General features: G+C 49.4%; 1 long non-coding RNA gene and 1 other non-coding gene across 6 annotated transcripts; both read right to left on the bottom strand.

Annotated features, from left to right (window-relative positions):
- Positions 1-1,619: 1,619 nt before the first annotated feature.
- LOC123329902 lies at positions 1,620-25,974 on the bottom strand. Of its 5 annotated transcripts, none has more exons than XR_006545474.2 (3): positions 24,609-25,974; positions 23,778-24,482; positions 1,620-2,219 (listed from the first exon to the last, which is right to left on the bottom strand). It is a non-coding gene; the product is annotated as an uncharacterized LOC123329902 (long non-coding RNA). The 5 variants fall into 5 exon arrangements; XR_006545471.2 differs by lacking the exon at positions 1,620-2,219 and adding an exon at positions 19,962-20,458; XR_006545473.2 differs by lacking the exon at positions 1,620-2,219 and having other exon boundaries at positions 22,826-24,026; positions 24,167-24,482.
- TRNAG-CCC lies at positions 11,803-11,874 on the bottom strand. The gene has a single exon. It is a non-coding gene; the product is annotated as a tRNA-Gly (tRNA).
- Positions 25,975-26,278: the final 304 nt, after the last annotated feature.

Below are 26,278 nucleotides of genomic sequence, written 5' to 3'. Positions count from 1 at the left end.
CTTATCCTCTGTCGCCCCCTTCACCTCCTGCCCTCAATTTTTCCCAGCATCAGGGTCTTTTCTGAACCCAAAGCAATGTGAAAATAATCAAGAAAATACTCAGACTCCAGCAGAAAGACTTCATTCCTTTTTTTTTTTTTTTTAAATATTTATGTATTTGGTTGCTCCAGGTCTTAGTTGCAGCATGTGGGATCTAGCTCCCTGGCCAGGAGATTGAACCCAGGGCCCGCTATGTTGGGAGCATGGAGTGTTAGCCACCGGACCAGCAGGGAAGTCCCAAGAAAGATTTCATTACTATTTAACAAGATCAAGGCGGGTGGGGAGTGGGGGGAACCCTGAATTTTACGTTACTCTAGAATGGATTTGTCCAGCAGCCTCAAGTGTATTTTAAGTGGCTGGTGGCCTTTCTTCACAGGCATCAGTCAGCGCAGGCAGCGTGCACACTCACCACGCCGCTCTCTTCTAAGAAATTACAACATTGAGAACTATCTCTTAATGTTAAAGAGCTGGTGTGGTCAGGGTATTACTGAGAAGACAACTATCTCTGACTATCTACAGGTCCAAGAACATGCATGTCATTCTGAAACCACAAGGAATGTGGTTAAGTCCCCCGGTCACATCTCTCCACAAAGATTGATCTGTTTCACTGTTGCCTCCAAGGGCTTTTCTCCTGGACTCAGATGTTAATTCATAATGATGTCTGCTAATGGGCCTTCCCTAGAGAGGCGCCTATTAAAGGAATTAATTACACTGCAGGTTCAGAAACTTCCTGGCACATAATGAAATGGCTCCCCAGCTGAAACAGTCTGAGAAAGAAACCACCGTTCTAAATCCTGAGGCCAGTTCCTATAAAGGGAGAGGCAAGTTTGCTCAGATAACTGCAGATCCTGGGAAAAACAGGATAGTGAAATGTTAGCAATGAAACCAAAGTTCACTCACTGATGTGAGTGTGTGCTAAGTCGCTTCAGTCGTGTCCAATTCTTTCTGACCCCATGGACTGTAGTCCGCCAGGCTCCTCTGTCCATGGGATTCTCCAGGCAAGAACACTGGAGTGGGTAGCCATTCCCTCCTCTAGGAGATCTTCCCAAACCAGGGATCAAAGCGGAGTCTCCCGTCTCCTGCATTGGCAGGCGAGTTCTTTACTACTCATGTCACCTGGGAAGCCTTTACTCACTGATGGGGTTTCATTAAATGTAGATCACATTTTTCTAAAAATTTCTAGTTCTTTATTACCTCCTCTTATTTGAGACCTATGCTTGCCACTTACAAATATTGCCAATTAACCTTACAATGCAATTTCAATGTGCTTTCTTTTTAATAAGAAAATAGTTCTCAGGACTCCTCTGGTGGTTCAGCAGCTAGGGTTCCCCACTGCCAATGCAGGGGACTCAGGTTCAACCCCTGGTCAGGGAACTAGATCCCACATGCTGTGACTAAGACCCGGCACAGCCGAATAACTAAAAATATATATTTTTTAAAAAACCCAGTTTTCTCCACTTAACACAGAATAAGCGATAGTGGACCTAGGATTGGGAGGACGGATACATGTGTATGTGTGGCTGAGTCCCTTTGCTGTCCACCTGAAACTGTCACAACATTGATATTCAGCTATGCTCCAATGCAAAATAAAAAGTTTAATAAAAAAAAAAGAGAGAGATGAGGGACTTAGGATGGATTACGCTTCATTCAAACTCAAGAGAAGGTGGTAGAATTACCCGCTCTGGAAGTCTAGATAGGTTTCAGCGCAGCCTAAAGCCTGGGGAGTAGATTAGATGACTTTCTGGTCTCTCTTTCCTCTGTATGGCCTGTGTCACACAGTCCAAATCTCCGGAAACGACGACAGCAGAAGAAAGAGATAACGGCAGATGAACTACAGCGCTGGTTACTGATGAGCCACCAATTTGTTGGTTTCTAGGTAAACTGAGGTGGGGGCAGGGTAGCGTGATGTGCAGCATTGACTAGAGATCCTGTCAAAGTCGGTTTTCATCGTAATCTTGGTTCTCCCTATATTTCTGGACAAGGCCTTTATCCCCTCTCTTCTTCTGTTCCATTAGCAGCAAAAAGCAGACGGCGCCCACCTCGGGCTTTGGACCACCGAGAGGCAGAAGCAGCGGTGCTGACAGGCGACTCTAAATGCAGCCTGGCGCCTGGACGGAATTCCTCAGCCTGGCCTCGGGGCAGTTTGCGGGGAGGGAGGGCGAGCTCTCTTGGGGGCCCACCTGGAAAGATTGAGGGCAAAAGGAGAAGAGGGTGGCAGAGGATGAGATGGTTGGATGGCATCATCGACTCAATGGACATAAGTTTGAGCAAACTCCAGGAGATAGTGAAGGACAGGGAAGCCTGGTGTGCTGCTGTCCATGGGGTCGCAAAGAGTCAGACACGACTTAGCGATTGACCAACAACTAGAGAAAGCCTGATCCTCACAAGTCAGAAGGGACCACACCAGTCCTCTGGCCCCTCCTCCAGAGACTGAGGTTACTGTTGAGCAAAAGTGAGATTTATCTGAACCTAGTCTATGGTCAGCTGTAACATAGGCTTTACTTGAAATGAACTCAACCATAAGGATGGAGCCCAGGGGAAAGGGTTTTTTAAAAATTATTATTGTGAGTGAAACTCATTTACAATTACAGTACAGAGAATGGTCATTTGCATGCTTTAAACTCTCTATCAGATAATGGTGACACGCTGTGCTAAGTGACTGAAAAGTTACAAGATGATTAAACACTGTCTGGCAATTGCTTGGATTTTTAAGTGTTTCTTAGAATGGGCAAGCTACATAAAACCTAACCAAGTTCCAGCTAAAAGGCTAACAGTTCTGATGGAAACTGTTAAACCAATTCTGCAAAAAGAGACAAACAGCTTCAAACTGCCAGGTATCAGTATTATTGTAATATTCCCTTTATCAAAAACCTATAACTGAAATTTATAGGTAAGAATTTACAGTAAGCAGCAGGTACTTGGAAACTTGTCAGTTAAGATTTCCCATTAGAGAAGAGATTCTGCTGTAAGCTTTTTAACCCTCTAATGTCAGAGAGAAAAAAAAACAAACTTTCACAATTAGTTTCTAAGGAAATTATATAAAAGTCATAATAACTAAGAGGAAAAGCTTTAGATTGTCATTTCCAATAGGACACAACCTCCTAAAGAAAACACACCCTGGTGGGTTGTTTTCAGAAGACTGAACATAAATAAAAATCAAAATCTATATTCTTTATATATTTCTAAAGAAAATAGTTAACAAAATCACCTTAAAGTGACTTCATTTCCTGCTGCTCTCCCAACCTCCTCAAAACTGAGAATATAACAAATATTTGCATAGGTTTATTATTCACATTTAATCATGAATAATTCACTTTGTACAGACAGCTGGGTAAACAAGAGTTTTGGAGTTTCCTTTTTCTAGAATATTTTCCCCTTGGCTGAAAGGAAACAGCTTCAGTGTGGTTTGACATGGTTTCCAGTGCCATCCTGTCCCGTCCCCTGAGCAGGAGGGATCCCCTGTTTCAGGCATTTTCTCTTTTTTCCTTTCTCTCTTTCTGTCAGTTCTTAGGCTACAGTTCACAACCATACACACACACATATATATATATATATCATTATTATTATGAAATGAAAAATGAGCTCCACCACTCAAGTCTGTGGTCGGCAAAACATGTGAATGGTCACAGATGTGCTTTTGGGTGGATCCTCTTCTGAGTGCTGGGAAAAGATCTCCCCAGCTCATTCTGCCTCATCATTAGCTCCTTCACCTTCTCCTATCAGTTCATGAACAATTTCACAATTATTTGACTATCTGCCACAAAGCCGGCTCCTATTTCCCTCTGCTCCTCCCAGGCCTACGTGAGGAAGTGAAGCACGTACGACTGTGCACAGGTTTACCCAGGGCATTTCAATCTGGGCAAGGGGGCATCATTTACCAAAGGTCAAGGATCCTTCCAGCTCTGTGGACGTCACCAGCCAAACTGTGATAGTCTAACTTGTGGTTTAGGAGACAATTAGGCTTGCCGTCACTCGGCTATGACCGATGGGGGGCTGTGGTGGGGAGGGGGAGGGGAGGTCACAGTATACCCTTGGGAAATCCCTGCTCTTTGTCACGACCTGGCAAAGAGCTTTGAGAATCTTAGCCACCCAGCAAATCCCACGTGTCCACCCTAACTGTGTTAGTTGAGGGCAGACACAGGCCTAGGGTTATATGTACCCTCTCTTCAGCAGTCGGTGTCATAAAGCGTGAATGCCATGGCCGAGAGCATTCCAAAGAAAATTAGCCACAATTCGACTAAATTAGAAAAACGGTACTGATGAAAATAATGATGAACCTATTTGCAGGGCAGCGATAGAGACATAGAGAGCAGACTTGGGGGAGGGGGAGGGGCGGAGACGGTGGGACGAATGGGGAGGGTGATACACAGTACCAGGTGAGAAATAGACAGCCGGCGGGAAGCTGCCGCATGACACGGGGAGCTCAGCCCGGCTCTGCGATGACCGAGGAGGGTAGGGTCGGGACGGGAGGGGCACTCCAGAGGGAGGGGACACGTGTATACACTACGGCTGATTCACACTGTTGTACAGCAGAAGCTAACGCAACATTGTAAAGCAATTATACTCCAATTATACTCCAATTTAAATTTAAAAGAAAGTAAAAATTTTCTTCATTGAACAAAAGTGCTAGACATGTTCTAAGCGCTTTACACACACAAACTCTACTTGCTATAACCACCTTATATAATAGGTACAATCCTTACCCCCATTTTACAGATGAGGAAAATGAGGCACAGAGAAATCAAGTAATTCACTGAACGTCAGGAAGTGGGAGGGCCGGGACTCAAAACAGGCAGTCTGGCTCCAATGTCTGAGCTTCCACTCACCATGCTCTGCTATGGGCATAAATCCCTGCTTACGGTAAAGAGTTTAGAAAGAGAAGAAAACATGAAGAAGAGAACAATTACTCCTAGTCTCCCCACCCATTTCAGAGTATTTCCTGTGTGTGTGTGTGTGTGCATGTACGAAAGCATTGAACTTAGTGGAATTTCTCATCAACTCCCCTCTTTCAATTTTCTGTATCTTATGAACATTTTCTCCCATGGAAAGATATTAATCTGAGTGAACATTCAATTTCCTGAGTCTACTTTGTAAATACCCACCAGTCAACTTCAGAAGCACTTATGATTGGAGGTCGGTGGGGGGCAGGGGCTACCCAGGTGGCACAGTGGTAAAGAACCCACCTGCCAATCCAGGAGACACAAGAGAAGAGGGTTCGATCCCTGGGTCAGGAAGACCCCCTGGAGAAAGACATGGCAACCCACTCCAGTATTCTTGCCTGGAAAATTCTATGGACAGAGGAGCCTGGCAGCCTACAGTCCAGGGAGTCGCAAAGAGTTGGACACGACTGAGCCATGGAGTGCACACACACATATATGACTGGGGAGGGGGAGGTCGGGGGCATCTGGTTGAGAAGAGGCCTTATTTCCCCAAACACAAAGAACTTCTCTGAAAATGGACTCAGCATGGTTTCTTTTAAGTGACCTGGAAAAAAAAAAAAAAAAACGTGTTGTGTCTGGAGACATAGCGTGACTTTCCCCTTCAAAGCGTTTTGTGTTGTGTCCACTTCATATTGTTCAGTTTCCTCGGGGCGGGGCAGGGGGAGCACGTCTGGGTTCACAGAGATATGCAGGCTAGTCAACAGGAAACCCGAAGTCCCTGATACAGCACGGTGGCCTCTAATCACAGCCCGGCCTGGCCGCTTTCTCTGACAGGTGTTGCAAAAATAATAATAAATGCTCGAAAGAACCATTTGCCCGGTAAACAGAGCTGTTATTAAAAACTGGCATCATATACCAAGACACTGAAGAGCAGTCTCGGAAGCCAAGACGGTAGTGGCCACTGCTATGACATGGTGACAGCGTTTGGCCGAGTCACATGCCATCCCGTCAACAGCCAGAGAAGTAAACAGCACAGCGATGGGCTGACCTAACCTCAAAACCTCTCGGGAGCACCAGGAAACTGGCTTGAAAAGACCGTTTCTCTTTACCCCCCTCCTTTTTAATTGAATTTCTAGCTCTAATTACAACGGCAGAAACAGAAAATATTCTAAAGGGGAAGTCAAAGAATGACCCGTTTCTGAAAAAGACAAGTCACAGAGTCGTTAGAGACACAGCTGCACCCACCCTCACGCTTTTCTTGAGCTGTTTTGCCCACCTACAGATGAGGCTGCTGAGAGCGGGGGCCCAGGGCCAGGATTTTCAGAGAGCCCTCACTGGGAATCACTCTCGCATGCACATAAATTTCCCCAATAAGCACCTTCTGGAGCTTGCATACAACAGAGTTAAACACTTCGGAGCTTCCTGTCCAATGTTCTAACTTGAGTTGTGCAACCAGAAAATCAGGTAAGCATCTTGACTGCTAGGTCAGACTTGGCTTTTTCTGGAAACTAGATCTCACGAACTTGAGCCCCTAAACCCACTGCCCTGTCTTCCCTTTAAAAGATATTTTACCCATAGTCATTGGTCCTAGGTCCACTTGGAGCTAATGAGGCAGGAGCTGTCTGAAATGTAAGGTGCAATACTAAGCAGCCAAAGGGAGAAAATGAAATTTTTCTTTGACCCTAAAACTCAGGTCAAATCTGTTTCCTCTTCCTTTCCATTACGAGTGTTTTGAAAACTAGTTCTACTTCTTTCGGTCTGAGTCTTCTCATCCCAGGGGAATGACAAGGCACTGGGACAGGAAACTAACCAACTCTTCTAACCATCAGCCTGGCAAGGATGGAGGGTTCCCACTTCTCCCAGATTCCACAGAGCCTCCTTCAGGGAGGGGTTGATCTGGGAGAAGTGAGAGGTGAGGACCAGACTAATAACCTGTCCCTGGAGAGGACCTGAGCAGATAAAATAACCAAACCACAACTCAGGACCACACAGAACTCGCCTTCTCATAGGATGTACAGAGTACCTCTAACATCTGTTGTTTCTTTGAAGTTCCGTAACTATCTCGAGGTGGAGAACGACTGTGGCCTGCAGCCTGGAGAGGTTGTGTTGGCTGGCCTGGATCACAGCATTCACCTGGGACCTGAGTGTGGGGCCTGCAGGGCCTTCACTGGCCTTGCTCCCCCAACCCTCTGTCTGCTTGGTCCACACCTTGTCCAGCTCAATGCAGCGCCTTCCCTACAGTTGAAGGCTGTCTTCTTAAAAATATACATTTATTTATATTTAATAAATATAAACCCGACTCTTCTGGGTCTTAGTGTTGGCATGCAAACTCTTAGTTGCAGCAGTGTGGGGTCTAGTTCACTGACTAGGGATGGAACCCAGGCCCCCTGCATCGGGAGTGCAGAGTGTTAGCCACTGGACCACCAGGGAAGTCCCGAAGGCTGTCTTTCAGTAAGGCACACTGATTAATTAAATGATTCTGCTCAACAGTCAACATCTGATCTTGGTGGCTGTCTACTCCATCCTGAAGGCCCCTCTGCTAGGACCCCGGAGGCAACAGCACACCAGGCCCCCGTCCTGGACAACCACGTGGGCCATCAACTTAGGCCTTTTCTCCCATGATTAAACCCACTCGCTCTGAGCCTCATCTCTCCAAGTCCCATGTAGGGGGCAATTTGTGCTAAGAGGCTATAATGTCCTAATACCCCACTGGGAGGTTGGGACTGACATATATACGCTACCATGTGTAAAACAGGTAGCTAGCAATAAGCTTCCATAGAGTGCAGGGAGCTCAGCTTGGTTCTCTGTGATGACCTAGAGGGGTGGGATGGTCCAAGAGGGAGGGGACATATGTATACATATAGCTGATTCATTTTGTTGTTCAGCAGAAACTAATACAACATTGCAAAGCAACTATATCCCAATTAAAAAAAAACAAAACATTCTGATACCCCAAACCCTTGCTGACTGTGTGTGCTCGGACAAGCAACTCAGCGGGCAACCCCTCCTCCGGAATGTCACCAGCAAAATGGAGATACTAGTGCTTTACAGCCGAGGATCGAGTGAAGTCACAAGTCAACGGAATTCCTTCTCTTCCCTCAACCTGTCTTTCCTTCCTAAAGCGAATCTCGGAGCACCGCCCTCTCTCACTCAGATCACTGGTAGCGTCCTCTGACCCGTCTCTCTGCTTCCAGACAAGGCCCCACCACGCATTCTCCACCCCGGCTGAGGCAATCCTGCCAGAGAATAAGTATGAACAGATTTACCCTCCCGAAAACCCCCAGCGGCAGCCCAGGGCCCCAGAGTCAAGTCCGGGCTCCCGGCTCAGCCCACGCACCTGCAGCCTTGGCCTGTGTTCACCTCGCCAGCGTCCTGTGCTCAGAGCCCAGCGGGGACCACGCGCTCCTCTGCCTCCAGGGCTCTGAGCAGGCTGTTGGCCTACGACATTCTCCCCGTGGCCTCTCTCATTCCTATCCCTTTTTTAGCATCATTTCCTCGAGGAAGTCTCCCTGAGTGGACTCCGATACTTCCCCTGCCGTCCTGTCTGTCTCCCCATCCTGGCATCTAGACCATACCGTCACTGCCTGGCTGCTCACCCCTGGCTTGCTTGTAGCTGTCTAGGGGGCCCCCAGCCCTTCTCCTGACCCAGAACAAGCAAGAGAGCAGTGAATATTCATCCTGGAAACTTTCCTGAAGCATGTGATTTCTTTTAAGAGTATTCTACTCTTTCTTGAAAATATTTGCATTTCAAAATGCCCACCCTTTCCTTTGCATCTCAGAACGCCCTCAGCCTTCAATGCCTTATGCCACATAAAAGAGTAACTTGGGAATATTAAGTCTAGCCAGTGAATATAGTACTTTTTATTCTAAAGGGAGAGGGGGGCCATATATAATAACAATAAATTAGGGTTAATACTTTTATGGTGTGAGCTTCATAAAAGTGGTGCAGTGGTAAAGAATCTGCCTGCCGATGCAGGAGATGCAGGGTCAGGAAGATCCCCTGGAGGAGGAAATGGCAGCCCTCTCCAGTATTCCTGCCTGGAAAATCCCATGGACAGAAAAGCCTGGTGGACTACAGTCCCTGGGGTTGCAAAGAGTCAGATACGACTGAGTGACTGAGTATGCACCTCTATGGTGTATTCATACAAATATCTCAATTTATTCTTAAAAAAATTCTATGGATTGGATTCATCTGTTACAGGATATTTTAGTTATAATTCTGCAACTGCAAGTGGCAGGAACCATCCTCAGTTTGCTTAAGCAAAAAAGAAAAAAAAAAAGGAAAAAAGGAGGAGAGTTTGTTTTATTTGTGCAGGGGTGGAACCCCAGGCTTACAGACAGAGCTTGGGAAGGAATTCTCAGGCTCCACTCCCAGAGACCAGATGCAAGGAGTCTGAGATCTTCCCAGGAAGCCCAGCCAGTTCTGATACAGGAGCTCCTCCAACACCCTTTCGCAGGAGCCACTGGGCCCAGGTCACTAGCTGCAGAGCCAGAACGGAGACCCAGGTTCCCTGATATCCAAGTCACGGCTTTCCCCACCACACTCCACTGCCTCTTCAACTCTCCATTTGTTAAAAATAACAAACTTCACTACTTAAAAAAAAAAAATCAAATGATAAGGAAGGGCTAAACAGAATGTGGTCTATACATACAGCGGAGTATCATTCAGCCTTAAGAAGGAAAGAAATTCTGACATGTGCTACAACAGGGACAAACCCTGAGGACACTATGCTAAGTGAAATAAGTCAATCACGAAAGGACGCACGCTGTGTGATTCCGCTCATATGAGGTACTTAGGGCTGTAAAAACCACAGAGGCCGAGAGTAGATCGTAATTTTCAGGGGCTGCGAGAGAGAGGATGAAAGTCCTTGCTTACTGGGCATGGTTTCAGTTGGAGACGAGAAAGTTCTGGAGATGGGAGCTGGTGTTGGCCACGTAACAGTTGTGGATGTACTTACTGCCACAGGACTGTATACTCAAAAATGGTCCAGAGAGTAAAATTTTAGGTTCTGTATCCTTTTACCACAATTAAAAAAAAAAAGGAATCAAACTTTTCTCTGCCCCACAAGCAGATTTGGGTCAGCCCAAAAGTTCATTCGCGTTTTTCTGTAAGACGTTACGCTTTGTGGACGGGAGACACTGACAGGTCAGCTGGCTTCTGGGCCAACAGGAGGGGAGGCCAGACTCTCAGCAGGCTGTTCACTTAGAAGGAAGCAACAGTGACGATCCACACAGCTTCCGTAGTCTGTGTTCTCTCGGAAAGCCTAATCAGTTCAGTAATTCCAGTTAATCTACCCAGACAGCGTAACTACATTTCATTCTGTACGGCATACAACAGCGCACTCCTATTTCGGTGTCAGTGTTTCAATAAAGTTTTGATTAAGGCCAAAAAAAAAAAAAATCAGCTGGCTTCTGGATATAGGTTTGGATGTGAAGTTCACCCACTGCTTTAATTGTGTCTTCAGCTACCCCCAGAACGGTCCTCTCTCATGCTGCTGACTCTGAATGCTGCCAGGAAGCTCAGCGTTGGCACCAGCTCTCGCCTCAGCCTGACACCTGCTCAGGGGGCAACAACGGTCCTGGGGTCCTGGAGGCTCACAAGGATCTTGTGAAACAAGGGAGGGAAAAGTAGGGCCTGGAAAGAAACTCCAGAAATGGTCACAGTGGTCTTGAGCTCACAAGAAGCGATTAAGCCAGGGAAAGTGTCAAGATGGGAAACTCTGTCCTTTTGTTGAGAACTGCTCTAGGTTTGTGGTGTCCTAGGAATATGGATGAGGGTGGTGAAGCCAGGAGTGAAGATCCCTGAAAATGGGCTTCCTCCTGATATCGGAACGTCCAGTCACAGAGAAGTTATAAGAAAGGCCAGGGCTTCCTTGATGGCTCAGCGGTAAAGGAATCCACCCGGCACTGCGGGACACACAGGTTTGATCCCTGGTTGGGGAAGATCCCACATGCAGTGAACAACTAAGCCGTGAGTCACAACTAATGAGCCTGTACTGTACTTTGAAAATTAGGGTTAGGGCTGTACACCTGGGGCCCGGGAGCCGCAACTCCTGAGCCCACGTGCCCAGGAGCCCACGCTCTGCAGCAAGAGAAGTTACCGCGATGAAAACCCCATGCAGCAACGAAGACCCAACACAGCTAAAATAAATAAATAAATTTTTTTAAGGGGGTGGTGGGCAAAGCTGGAAATCCACATAAGTCCTTGCTGATAGCTGGGAACCCAAATTCCATTCTTAGTGGGAAAAAGGGATGTAAATTGCCTTGAGCAAGAAGAGAGTGAGGTAGGAGGGGAAAGGAAAAGGGGAGAAGTCGGGGCTGACCCTGGGATGAGTTTTCTCTCTCTGCCCAGAGTTCACATGGTGGTCGTAAGCATCGGGCAATTTCCCAAATATTTGGGGAAGTTACTCATGAAGGAGAAGCCACCTCCAGACAGCCAGTTGGGAAATGTGGAGAGTCAGTGCCTGGGTGGTTTTCATACTAATCCCAGATTTATTAAGGTCAGAAAGCAAGCATCAGAAAGGGTTTGATAATCAGAGTCATCAGTGTTTTGATAGAAAGGAAATTTCTCTCTGGTCTGAGGGAGTTGGCTGTCTCAAAGGGCTGGGATGAGGGAGGGCTCCTTTAGTGACTGGAGGGGCAGAATCGCTCCCTTCTAAGCCCCCTCCCCTGAAGGGTACAAGGTGTTCCATTGCAGTTGAGAGGGAGTGGACTCAAAGATCTGAAACAGCTAACTCCCCCTCACCCCAACCTAGTCCCCAAATATGGTGTGATGTGGCATCAGCACCTTCACCAGATTCTTTTTTTAAAATGTTTATCTATTTGACTGCGTGGGGTCTTAGCTGCACCATGCAAACTCTTAGTTGAGGCATGTGGGATCTAGTTCCCCGACCAGGGATTGAACCTGGGCCCCTGTGTTGGGAACACAGAGTCTTAGCCACTGGACCACCAGGGAGGTTCCCCTCTACCAGATTCTGATGCTGCTGGCGGGGAGGGGGCGGGGGGGGGGGCGGTGCAGTTTAAACAGGAGGATTTCATTTATGGAAATTAAATTGTTTTAGATCTACAAAGGTAGTTCAAGAAACCCTACTGGAAATCTTTTTGTAAATCTGTTTCTGAAAGGCAGAAAATATTTTGCATGTGGCTCTGATTTTTGATTCATCTCCTTTGCCTGTGCAACATTCAGGATGTTTTAAGTGTTGTATTTGGACCATCTGTCATGACCTAATCTTGATTACCCAGACTGTTACATCAACCAGGTTGGTTTCCCTTAGTTGATGATCCAGTAAGTCTATGGCTTCCTTGGAATTTTACAAGATACTACATTTTTATTCTAAAAAAAAAATTGTTTTTCAAACACACTGGAAGACCACACCACCTGGCTCTAGAGCACAGCTTAGGCTGAAATTCCAATAAAGGGCTAATCAGTAGGCGTAAGTGGAAGCTGGTTTTCAGTGGTCAACTCAAGCCATACACCTTGCTGGGAGAGGGCTTGGAGTGAGGCCACGCTGAGCATCATGAGAGGAAGATCCGAAAGTCTGCCCAGGTGGCAGCAACAAGCTCCGAGGAGGAGGGATGTGGTTAACGAATTCCACGAGGACCCAGAGCAGAGAGAGACCTGGAATGCGGAGGGGGCCCCCTCCAGCTAGATCTAGAAAGGAGGTCAGGGTTTAGATACTCAGAGCCGGACAGGAAAAACCTTTCCTACAGAGGTGTGAAGATAGAGGTGTTACATTTGAGGACAGATAATGGACCCATGTGGCAGGGTTTCCAGGAAGGTTAGATCCTGGAAACGTTACAGAAGAAATTAAGAATTAAAGGTTTGCAAACACTTATGAGAGAACAGTAATTGTTAGGAGTCACTAAGCATGGATTCACTAAGAACGAGTCATTTCCTGTTTTTTCTAGGATCACCAGACTGGTAAACTAGAGGGTGTTGTCAAGGCCATTCTTGCCATTGGCTGGAAGTCTCTATCGTCCTGGGCAGGAGTGGAACCGGAGGCCCTGAGTTCTAATGTGTATCTCATTTCAGCAGGGCGCCTGACAGCCAGGCTGAGTGAGATGCTTATCAAGAGTGGGGTTTGCATGAGAGAACATTCATTCCCAAAGGCAGCTGGTGCCAGACTGATGGCTGGATGGAGGACAGGCTGCAGTATGGACAGGGGCTTCACATTTGACCCTTTTTCCCCGTCTCCATCAATGTCTGCCAACGGCAATAAGGAAACACACACAGGCTGATCTATCAGGAAAAATAAATGTATTCACTGATATATCCAAGAAAGGTCTTTGGGGACTAGAGCAACATCTAAAACAAGCAGCAGAAATACAATAGGTATTCAGCATAAATGCTGGATCTGTGGCCAAAAAGTCAACTTCATAAGAAGCAGATGGAGAAATATGTCTTAGAAGAGTTGCTGCAAGAAGAGACCTGGGGCTTTTAGTTCGCGGCAAGTGAAACCAGTGTGATGTGCCTGGAAGACTATATTCAGGAAGCATCCAGTGTCTATATGGGGCTACCCTGACGGCACAGCTGGTAAAGAATCTGTCTACAATGCAGGACACACATGAGATGCGGGTTCGATCCCTGGGTCGGGCAGACACCCTGGAGGAGGAAATGGACAACGCATTCAATATTCTCGCCTGAAAAATCCCATAGACAGAGGAGCCTGGTGGGCTACGGGCCAAAGGGTTGCAAAGAGCTGGACACCACTGAACAACTAAGCACGCAGTGTCTATATATTCTCTGATTCAGCAAATTCTTATTTCGCCATGCAGTTTGTGCTTCAGGCACTGACTGAGTTGGGCAGTAAATATACCAGAGGACCATCCAGGTGAGGTACCTACCCACATATGGTCCATAGTTTTCTAGGGCAAAGAAGCAAACACACACAGATTTGCTGAAACTTGTGACGGACATAAACTAAGGTCGGAAAGAGTGTGATGAGGGATGTACTTTTCCTGGGGTGGCCAGGCCAGGCCAGGCCTCTCTGGGAAAGTGGCATGGAAGCCAAGACCATATGAAGGGGAAGGGGAGACAGGGAGATGGAACATTCCAGGCAGGACAAGGGGTGCATTGGCCATGACCATGGAAGGAGCTCGCTGTCTTTCCAGAACTGAAAGCCCAGTGAGGCTTGTCCATATTCGTGGCTGCCGACGTCCATTCTCCCGTTCCTCTCTGGGGATGGTACCGCCTTTCCCAGCCTCCCTTGCAGCTGAGTACCTTGGGCTGAGTTCTCAGCAGTGAGATGCTAAGAGGTGGTCTGTGTTGGGACCAGGGATCCTAAAGAGGTGGACACACCTCCTCACTCTCTGGGTTTCCTCCTGGTTGCATGTGGGACCTGGCAGCCAGGCAGCCTGGACCCCATGGAACTGCGGTGCCCCAGCTGGAAGGGCCCTGGGTCCCTGAATGACTGCAGAGAACCGGGCCACTTGCCGATACCTGGATCACTCACCTCACCCAGGTACTCGAGACAGAGAAAAAACATCCTATATTCTTTAAGTCACTGAGTTGCTGTCACGTCTCTTGGCTGACCTATTACAGAAACAGGAGGCACACCCACGGGTGCACGTTTAGAACACTGCATTTGGTTCAAAGTCTCACTTTTTCTTCGTAAGGGGCACTGACCATTTGAAGCATGTAAAGCACAACAACATTTAGGAATCCAAAAAGCAAGTCAACGAAAATCTGTTTAAGACACCACAGTTGTTTAGTCTGGAAAAGAGGTTTCTTGGGGGTGGCACGTCTTCAAGCACTGTGAAGGAGGAATGAAGCTGGAATGGAGTAACTCCTACAAGGGTGATGGGCGGTTCAGATTTACTCGACGAGGCAGATTCTGAATCAACAGAGGGGAGACGTTCCTAATGACCAGGGATGATTTGGAAGAGGCCAGATGGCTTCAGGATCCGAGGTTTCTCCCTGCCGCTGTGTCCCAGCAGGGATCAGCTGCCCACCTGCCCACCTGTAAGGAGGTGTTTACAGGACTGATTCTGACAGCCCACACTGGTCATTCGATGCTTGCACTCGCATCAGAGTAGCCTTTTAAGGAAAGCCAAGAGTAAAGAATTCAGATTTTCATGACTTTATTCTTGAGATAATCCAAAAAATATTTGGGGACTAGCATTTTTTTTTTAACTTATCTTCGGAGATGAATGATCCATTTAGCCCAAGGAACTCAAAGTACTTTACACCCTTGTCTCATTCAGGCTTGTCACATATCTGAGCTGCTGTGTCAGGGGCAAGACCATCAAACCCCCCCTCTCAGATAAGGAGAAGGACTCACAAAGAGGGCCAGTGAGTTGTCCAAGGTCACAGTGAGTCACGGGCGCGGTGGTAGGGCAGGCTCCTCACCCGAGGTCTCCCACGCTGCTCCAAGCCCATGCAAAGGAGACCCTCAGCTAGGAAAGTCTCCCACGGACAGGAGGAACCAACCTAAACAGTCTTTCCGGAGTTGGAAATGACCTGAGACATTCAATCAATTTCATTTTGCAGGTGAGGAAACTGAGGCTCACATGAGGTCACCTGGACTGAGGCAGAGCTAGGACTTAAACCCAGTGCCCAGGATCACATCCTGCCTACTCACACATGGCCTGGGAACAGCCCCCTACACAATTACCTGGAATCAACTGGGTCATCACCATTAGCTCTGCTGTCTGGAAATCTAAAGGCTCGTATTGGCTTTGGCCACCAAAGAGAGGAAACATTCTGCAATGCTCGAAGACTCACAGCGGAGGGGGGCAGGGAGCATCATTTGTGCCTTGTATTACCAAGTCCAAAGGCAAAACATATGTTTCCCATTTGTCCTGGGATGGGAAAGAAAAACTTTTCCTTTCGCTTAATCTCGGTTTAAACAAACAGAGAGACTGCCCTTTTTGTAAACTCACCCAACGTCAAATATTGTTCACTCGCCCAGCATCGGCTTACTAAGCCACTACACAGCGCCTTTGCCTCATGTAATCCCCTCATGAGAAGGCACTTCAGCTCGAAGAGGGGGCCAGTAAGACAAGACACGTTTCCTCTGATGAACTGAACAAGAGTCAGCTGATGGGAGTCAGGTTTCCAAATCTAGAACCTCTGGTTTCAGCCAGAGACCCGAGGCAATCTGGCTTCAGTCGTGACTCAGGGTTCGGGTAGTGAAAGCAAGCACGTCATGTGATGTAAGAAAATTCCCCCCCATTCCCCCACCCCCTGGCATCCTCCTCCCCCAGGGAGCTTGGGCCGGGCGGGGGGTGGAGGGGGGTGGGGAGTTCAGTCTGGGAGCCTCCAAGCAGCTGTTGCCCAGGCACTGGGTCCCATCCCCATTGCAGTGGCAAAGGGAAGTACTCAGTTACAATTACTTTCCTGTTGGCCTATGAGCTCGGATAATTGCTTTGCGATGTGTGTGTGTGTGTGAAGGAGAGAGCCTCATAAAGTAAACCAAGAAACAGAAGGGCCAGGTCTGGCCTAAAGAGAAGCGTCAGGAGAGGGAGGGAGGCTGGTGATGCAAGCCTGCCTTTGAAGTCACTTTGTTTGTGAAAAGTCTGCTGTGCGCCTCTCTTAAGGAAACTCCGCTGGAATGAGGTTCCTGTGCATGTGGGGTTTAGGGCTATTGTTTTTGGCTCCGATGTTCACCTCAAGCCCTAGCTAGGACATGTATAAATCCCGTAACAACAGCCTGACATGAAATTGCTCACCCTCGCATTGCATCAGGGGACTTTTACTCAGGCAGAGTTTGAATGCCTCATTGTTTAATGGGACAGGAAGTTTACTCTTGATGCAAATGAGGAATCTCTTTTTTTTTCCTCCTTACCTCCTTGGAAGATTTTCACAGAGGCCTGTCCTGTCATCCCTCGCTCCTTCCATGGGAGCAGCTGCACCCAATTTCCTTCTCAGTCGGGTTTTCTTAGGACCGGAGGACCAGTTTGAGGCAGGTTCCTCCGTGAAGGGGACACTAGGAGATGGGCCAAGGGCCCCCCAGGAACACAGAAGGGTGGGGTCTTCTGAAAAGGGCTGGATGTTTCTCTTTTCAGTTTCTTTCATCCTGATCTCCACCTTGGTTGGTTTCTTCTACACACAGAGAGGGAAGCCCCATCCCCAAACCTTTTCAGGTTTTTTTTTTTTTTTTTCTTAAGCTTAAGCACCTGGTGACCAGCTCACACTGTGGTCATCCTCTGGCATCCACAAGAAGATGCCTCATTCAGAACCATGACTCCCACCTTCCACTGGAGCAAATCTCTAAGATAGAAACTTCTAGAAAAAGCCTTTGGGGGTTCCCCATCTCTGCATACTCTTTAGGCAAATTCTCCAAAAGGCATTAGAGGATCCCTCTTAACTTCTGCTGATGCCCCCGACCAAGAGACAGGCCAAAAGAGACCCTCAAAGAAAGAAAGGGTTCACTACTTTCAGTCAAAGGAAACCAGATCAGGATCATGATGGGTGAATGACAGGAATGTTGACCCAAAGCCCTAATTTACTTGGTTCCGTATTTCCAGAATCTCTTTTTCCCCCTATACATCCAAAAGGAAATCGTTCATGGGAAGGAGGGAGGAAAGAAAGGAGAGAGCAGGAAAAAGAAAGAACTCGCATGCTACGAGCGTATGCCCTAGGGAATAGCCGAAGGTTGCAATTCCATTGCAATTGTCTTCTGCCCCCCAACTTCATCAGCATGTTCCCAAAAGTCACAATGCTGCCTGACAACATATATGCTAGATTTTGTTTGCTTAAAATGACAGGGTTTTTACATGTCTATATACACGCATGTGGGTGTGTTTTCACTGTACCACATCAAGTGCAATTAAGCAAGAAGGAACCACCTCACTCCTGGCCAAGCTCTGTTCTCTTGCTGGCTTTCACCTTGGTGTCACCTGCAGAGCCTGAGTGTCTCCCCTCCAGATTCTGATTTAATCAGGCAGTGCTGTGATCTGGACGCAGATTTGTTTTAAGCTCCCCAGGTCACTGTGGGGCGCATCCAGGGTGACCATCCACTGACCGCGGCCAGCCCCCGCGCAGCCTCCCTGCACGGGCCCACAGTCAGCCACACGCCTTGCACAACTTCCCTCTTACTCAGGCACTGGCACTTCTCTCTGTGGTCCTCACCCTGGCTTCACCCCATCTGGGATCTGGCATCCCCTGTGACCATCAACCATGGCAAAAAAAAAAAAAAAGTTCTGGAAATGCCCACGAGCATAATTTCACATTAGAAGTTACTCCTTCACACTCCATAGAAACGACTGTGTTTGTAACACATCTGGTCATTCTTACATGAGGAGGTGGGAAGCACCAAGCTATGTTCGGTGGCACTAACAGCCTGGCGGCACCGTTCCTTGGCAAGTGCACGCCCCAGCGTCCTTAGTGGGCAGTGAGAATCCATCCCGTGTGCGGCACACATCACGATCTGTCGCCAACCTTCTGGGCTCAGGGCCTGGCACATCAAAGAGGCTCAGCAAACTTCTGATGAAACAGAGACAACTGAGTCTGCAGATTCTGGGTGCTTCCCCAACCTAATTTAGGTCTGGAAACTCAAACAACTGGGTTGAGAAAAAGATGTCCTGGTGATTACAAAACCCCATCTCTGAGAGCACAGCAATGGACAGAACCAGCCAGGGAGATGCAGCGATGATCAGCAGATATGCAGAGATTTCACCCTCCCTGCCTCTCCCCGTTTCCAGCTCTTTCGGGGGGCGGGGTGGGAGGAAGAGCCTCTCCTGTCTTCACAAGGCCTTCTTCCCCATGAGTGCATCTGCACATCTCCAAATCTCTTTGTAAGGATGCCAGTCACTGAATCTGGGGCCCACCCGACCCTAATATGGGCTTCCCTGGTGGCTCAGACGGTAAAGAATCCACCTGCAACGCAGGAGACCCGGGTTCGATCCCTGGATCCGGAAGATCACCTGAAGAAGGAAAAGGCAACCCACTCCAGTATTCTTGCCTGGAAATCCCATGGACAGAGGAGCGTGGTGGGCTACAGTCCCTGGGGTCACAAGGAGTTGGACCAACTGCGTGACTAACACTACTCCAATGCGGCCATCTTGACTGGATGGCATCTGCAAAACCCCTACAAGGTCACACTCACAGGTGCCAGGCTTAGGACTTTAACCTCCTCCAACATCCAGTATGCCGGTCTCCGATCAGGCTACACCTAGAATTTGGGGTCCAGCTCATGAGCCGTATTTTAAGATGTTCAGTGTAAAAACTGCTTACATTTGTATGATATGAGGAGCAGTTATAGGATCTATATTCAGGCTAGATCCAGAAAGCATTAAGAAGAGTACATGTCTAGAAAACCATAATTTGAAAAGATCCAGGCACCCCAGTGTTCACTGCAGCATTATTTACAATAGCCAGGACACGAAAGCAGCCTAAATGTCCACCGACAGAGGAATGGACACAGAATATGTGGTATATAATGGAATATTACACAGTCATCAAGGAATGATCGGATGCCATCAGCAGCAACATGGATGGACCCAGAAATTGTCACACTGAGTGAAGTCAAAAACAAATATCATATGATATTGCTTATATGTGCAATTTTTTAAAACAGAGAAATGAACTTATCTAAAGAACAGAGATAGAATTACAGATGTAGAAAATTTATGGTTGCCAAAGGGTAACAGGTGGGGGGGATTAATTAGGAAATTGGGATTACTACTATATATATAGTAGGTAAGTTGTAAGAACCTACTATATAACACAGGGAACTCCACCCAATACTCTGTAATGGGAAAAGAATGTTTAAAAGAGTATATATGTATATGTATAACCTATTCACTTTGCTGTACACCTGAAACTAACATTATAAATCAACTGTACTCCAACAAAAATTTTAAAAGAAAAATAAAAGAGGAGTAAATGTTTGTGATCAAACCAGTCAATCCTAAAAGAAATCAACCCTGAATATTCACTGGAAAGATCAAAGCTGAAGCTCCAATACTCTGACCACCTGATGCAGACCCAACTCATTGGAAAAGACCCCGATGCTGGGAAAGATTGAAGCCAAAAGGAAAAGACAGCCACAGAGGATGAGATGGTTGGATGGCATCACTGACTCAATGGACTTGAGTTTGAGCAAACTCCAGGAGATAGTGGAGGACAGAGGAGCCTGGTGTGCTGCAGTCCATGCGGTCAGAAAGAGCTGGACTTAGCGACTCAACAACAGTATCTTTGCTTTCCCTTAGTTATGGCTTTTGTGGTACACCTAATCTGTACTGATTGAGGGAAACACATTTTGGCTCAATAGAATTTTACTCAAATATCCCAATGATCTTTGGATGAAGGCCATCTACCAAGAGCTGTCGTCTACCCAGCCGTGAGTTACCACATCCTTCATTCATCGGATAAACTTGTACCAAGGCCCATTATGCAGCCATGCAGCAGGCTCCTGGCCAGACGTCTGGGGCAGCGACAGGTCTTGCTCTCAGTAGGCTTACTGACTAGTGACTCCAAAAAGGTCCAGGCCACCTGGGTGGGCAGATGCTTAGGGTGTTACCCAGAAGGTTCTCTGCGGAGAGGGTGTGGACCACCGCATCCCCTCAGAGCTAAGGCACTGCAGTCTTGATGATCCCTGAGAGGAGAAAGAGAGAGGAAATTGGAGGTTTGGAGCCCGGAGTGCGGGGGCAGAATGAGTGAAGAAAACATTTTAAAGGGTTTCAATGAGCCCAAGCGGTTTTTCCTGGTGGAACACGTGCAGAGAAGCAGGTTCTCTCGCACCATCACGCAGAGGAGGGTTTTTATCTCGTAAGCCGGAGGCTCCCTCTCCCCACCCACCCTAAGGAGCAGACACTCAACAAACAGCCCAAACCCACCAGGGCTGCTAGAGCTCAGCAATGGGGAAACGGAACCCCTCTCCGCTCTCAGCAGACAAAACAGCCCGGGCCCTGGGTGCTTCCCCTATGCCGGGACTCCCAGCCCCGAGGAGCAGAGCGAGAAGCTCTAAATCAAGTGTTTTCAGCAAAACCAGGGCCCCCGGGGTGGAAGGGAGAGGCCTGCGCTCTCTGCGGCTGCTCCTCCATAATGAGCCTAAACAAAACCGGTGCCAGGGAAGTTAATCTGCGCTGAGATAGGGCAGCCACGCCCGGGGTGGAGCGGGAGCCCTGGACCGGGCACGGCGGGCCCAAGAGCTGGGCCCGCAGAGTCCAGCCGCTGGCCAAGGTAAACCTTCCTGTGCGATGCCCAGGGTGGGCGGGCCCAGCCCTCCAGGAAGAGAAACCCCCTCTTTGCCTGCATGCTGCCCTTTGACCACGTGAGAAGATAAATACTTTAAAAAAAGAAAAAAAAGATCTGTTCTCGGTGCTGGGAAGCGCCTGGTACAAAACACCAAGGAGGTCTCGCAAAACAAGGAAACCATCTGGTCGCCATTACAGCGCTCCGCCCCGCACTGTCCATCCGCGCCCAGCTTTCCACGCATGCGCAGACGTCCTCACGTGTGTGCGCAGCCGCACTCGGGACCACACGTCCTCACACGCGTATGCATACGTACACACGGGCGCACATACCAGCCTGCCAGCGTTCACCTTGTTTCACCCTGCCACACACATTCCCACACACATTCTCACACATACAGACACATGCCTTCACACAGATATGCATATACATCCACACGGGTGTGCACACATCCACTTCACACAGGACACACATGTGCACCGTCGTATACAAACTTGTGTGCACGCACATCTTCGAACACAAGGCACACGTGGCCTCACCATGCACACAGTGTATTCTCACACATCCCTGCATCCACAAACATCCACTGTGCACACACATACACAGACCCTCAGTCTTCATGCACGTATGCCCACTTGTATGTGCACACACACCCTCACACATAAATACACCTTTACACAGAAACACACATGTGGGTACACATGTTCATACCACAACATGTCCTCACATGCAGCAAAGGTTCACACCCATATGCGCTTCCCCGGACACACACACATACACACACCCTAATATAAACACACATCCTCTACCATACAGTACAGGGAACTCTGCTCAGTGTCACTCGGCAGCCTGGATGGGAGGGGAGTTTGGGGGAGAATGGAGTCATGTGTATGTATGGCCCAGTCCCTCCACAGTGCACCTGAAACCATCACAATGCGGTTAATCAATCATGCGTGCGTGCTCAGTCACTCAGTCGTGTGCGACTTTGTGACCCCATGGACTGGAGCCCACCAGGATCCTCTGTCCATGGGATTTCCCAGGCAAGAATACTGGAGTGGGTTGCCATGCCCTTCTCCAGGGGATCTTTACTATCCAAGGATCATACCCATGTCTCCTGCATTGGCAGGTGGATTCTTTACCACTGAGCAACCTGGGAAGCCTGTTAATCCGCTATTCTCCAATATAGAATAAAAAGTTTAAAAAGAAAAGAAGAAACTAATAAAGCGTGAAACAAGTTAACAAAAACAAAGAAAACACACCTTCACACTTGGACGCCACTCACCCTCATGTGCACACACCCGTGCTTTGCTGCTGCTTCCCTGGGCCTCCAGCACATCCAGGGGAGGACCAATGAAATCCTAGTACTGAAAGCAGGTCATGTTGTTGCTGGTAAAAGGGGCATTTTATGAGGTATCTGGCTATCCCCCGGGGGGGCCCTCCCTTTGTGAAGTCTGGCCAGTTGGAGGAAAGAGAAGCTGCAAGAAAGGAGATCCAAAGGAGCGGAACCTGAAAGAGCTCCATGGCTGCTGCCTGAAACATCTGGAAATACGGGAACGGGCATGAGGAAGACAGCCCGGCGCCAAGCCACCTCCTGGCAGGGGCACCAAGAGCCGCCCCAGGAGCTGGAGCTCCTCTCTGAAGCCGCCCAGTGCAGCGGCTGAAACACCGAAACGTGCTCTGAATTCTCTTCCCACCAACCACCACCACCTGCACTCAGTTTCTCGGTCTCTAAGGCGAGAGGCTCAGGGACAATGACCAAGCCCATACGTCTGGGGAAAAAAATTGTAATATCATGAGTGCCAGGCACCTTGCTGTGTTCTACACTCGCATCATCTGGTGGTTATTAGTATGCCAATTTTACAGGTAGGATAACTGCTCAGAGAGGGTGTCCGCCTTGCCAAAGATCACGTAGCTGGCGAGGGGACAGGTGAGGATTCAAACCCAGAGCCACTTGTCGCCTAACCTCCGTGCTCTCCTGCCAAAGAGGAACAAGTGTTCATCTGGCCGGCTCTCTGCCGCCCACAGGAGCCAGGAAACCCTGGGACTGAGCCGCCGGAAATGGATGACCTCAGCCAGCCTTCTTGTTTCACAGACGATGGGAAAAGTGGAAAGGGCCAGGGACTGGCCCAAGGTCTCGTCCTGCGACCCATTCTCATTCCCGGACTTCACTCTCCCCGGCAACCCCCGGAAGGAGCTGGGGAAAAACCTTCAGAGATATCCCTGGGGAAGACAGCTGGAAGGCAGGGCGCGCCAGGGCTGTAATGGTGTGGTGATGAGGTGGTGACGATGGGACTGTTTCCCCCTTTTGAGAAATGCTCTGGCGTCAGACAAGTCCTGGGGGGCGGAGGTAAGAGGAATTTGGCAGGATCTGGTGAGAAGGCATCTGGAGGCCGATGTGAGTACCAGAAAAGCCTCTGCGGGGCCAGTGTGCGCTCATTCCTGAGCATGTGCACAGCCCTCTGCTCCTGGAAGCTCCGCGGGGACTGGGGAGAGTCAGAGAGTGGTGGCTCTACCCACGATCCCAGGCCAGGCAGGGACATTCTCCCTACCTGTCTTGCAGCCTTTGTCCTGAAGGGCCAAGCGGGGCCCCATTACACACTTGCCCGCCCGCCTGCGAACAGTCTCACGTCATTGCCTCGAAGGGGTGGGGGTGGGGGGGAGTCCTAGCACAAGTCACCATTGTTAAGCAATTCTGTCCCGGACTGTGATCAGCGTCTTACCCACATTCTTGCTTCATCTTCACCACCGCTTGGTGGAGGTGGAACCAGTACTGCCTTCCCTCTCCCACCGCATTCCCACTCCAGGACGCTGAGACCCAGAGAGGTTTCATGAGGTCTTCCAAAATGATAACGATGGAGCCAGAACTCAAATGCTGAGGTAGCCGAGGTCCCGGCCCAAGTTCCCGGCCACGACGTCGCGCTGCACCTGTTTCACTATTTCCTGGCGCCTCGAGGGATACCTGAGCATCCCTTAAGCCAAAAAAAAAAGCTTGAATCCGGGCCATCGCCCCTTCCCACCCCCGCCCCACTTTCCCTTCTGAACTGGGGGGGCCTGGTCGGAGGCAGACCCCAGGAGATTCCACCCGTCCCCTCGCGTTGGCCTCGCTCACCCACGGATGAGTCAGCTGGAATTTTTGGACACCCCGGGCTCACAGCCGCGGTACCAGGAGCTGTCAGGGGGCTGGAATGCGCGGAATGCGGCTCCCTGGGCTCCCGCGTGCCCCCGCCCCGCCCCGCCCCCAGGTTGGCAAGGTGAATGACACAGTGTTTGTCAAGGGCTTGGGACGACAGGTGCACGCGAACATGAGGACAAAGACCGATTCTTTTCCGCAGGGCTGCAGCCACAGTTCACGTCCCTCCCACGCACGTCCGCGTTCCAGGCCCGGATGCTCCGCGCCCCGGGCTCCGGCGAAGGGCACTAAGCCACTGATTAGGAAGAGAAAAGGAAAAAAAAAGTCCCGGCTTCTCGAAAGACTGAATGTTCGACCCCTGCCTGAGTCTGACTCGGCCCTGCCACGCCACCAAGTACACGACTTGGAGTTTGTCGCCTACCTGCTCACAGGCCTCGGCGCGCGCGTTAAGGTGGTGGAGAAGGCGGCCGCAGCCCTCCCCTCTCCAGTTGCTTTCTAGAGGCAGGTTGAGAGAAGAAACGTGTGAGCGTGTAATTACAGAATGGGATCAGGTGAGGAGGGAGACAAACCAGGTGCAGGATGGAAATGGGCAGGCGGTTCCTTTAAAATGAAATCTAACCCTTTAGGGCTGCGGCGGGCTGGTTAAAGTTGTCACGTGTGTCTGAGGCCTTAACTCCTGCCAGCCACCCAGAGCCCTTGTGGCCCGCCTGTCACTTTGCCCGGTGGATCCTGGGTCACCTTCTGAACTCTCTGACTGCCTGGTGAGCCCCTCGGGGGCCAGGAAGCCTGGTCGTATCTCACACTCTGGAGACTCATGGGAATTCCGTCTAACGCATGTGGCCCAGATCCCTTTGATTTCGAAGCCAGGCACTGGGGAGACACATAAAGAATACTTCTTGAGGGGATGGGCGTCCCCACACTCCAGCTGACTGTAGGAAGGACAGGAGGAAGAAGGGCTGTCAGCAAAGTAATCATGCTCAGGAAACCGTCCATGCCGGAAGTCAGCCCGGGAGCCGCACTGGACCCAGAATGTCCACGTCACACACACAGGCTGGTGGACTCAGAAAGGCCACATCACACATACAGGCTGGTTAGGAGAGACGAAGGGTTGAGGGCAAAAAACTGACTGATCAGCCTCTCCTCCGGAAGTTCGGGCCCTCAGATGTTGCCTCGATTACCTATCGCAAGGAAGAAATGCCAGAATTCACCCAGGCCCTTGCTGACGCAGGGCACTAGAGAGAGAGAAACCACTGGGCTGATTATCTTGGCTTTATCCTCCACATCTGTTTCAGCTCAGCATCTCTGCTTCTCATCTTTAAAGAGATGGCTGCAACACTAGAGAATCTCAGAGCTGGAAAAGGGTCTGAGAGACCTCACATCTCACCTCCTTCTTTCGGAGATAAGAGCCGTGTCACTTGAGAGGCCGTGACTCACTTCAAGGCCACACGGCGTGGGGGGTGCGGGGTGGGGAGCTGGGATTGCAGCTCTCCCTTCCCAGGCCAGAGCTTTTCCCAGTTCTCCAAGCTGCCTCTCGGATCCGCCAAGTTGTTCCCACGCTGGCCTGGTTTAGGCCTCATTAGTAAGAAAAGCTGGCTGTGGTCCTTTCTCATCCCCCTCCCCGCCTCCCCCCACCCCACCCCCCGCCTCTTGAAAAAGGAAGGAGATGCTCTTCCAGAACAGAGCCAGGATGGTTTTGCTTGCCATCTGATGTCTGGGAGTGCCTATGCCAGGCTCCACTCCAGGGGTACAGCTCCTTGCCCTCACATGGTGTCATAAAAGAATTCACCCTCCTGCCAACCTTGAGCATAGAAGGCCGTTTCTCAGCCGGGACTCAAGCCACCTTGAGGGCCAAGACATCAGAGAGACTGTGCTCGGCTCTTACCAGCTGTGTGCTCCTTGGCCAAGGTCTCTCCTTGGAAGGCAGGTGCTCCCCAAGGAGCCCCAACCCCATTTCCTGGCCAGTCACCTTCACCCAAGCCAAGTCTAGAGTCTCTGGAAGGTGCTCCACATCCATTCTGGAAGGGAGGACTATTCCCACCTCCAGTCCTTTTTTTATTTCCGGCCACACTTCCAGTAGTCATGTACGGATAT

Source organism: Bubalus bubalis, chromosome 17, assembly GCF_019923935.1.
Source record: "Bubalus bubalis isolate 160015118507 breed Murrah chromosome 17, NDDB_SH_1, whole genome shotgun sequence".
Taxonomy (NCBI): Eukaryota; Metazoa; Chordata; class Mammalia; order Artiodactyla; family Bovidae; genus Bubalus; species Bubalus bubalis.
The sequence above is the reverse complement of the archived record's forward strand: the minus strand, read 5'-3'. Positions and strand labels throughout refer to the sequence as shown.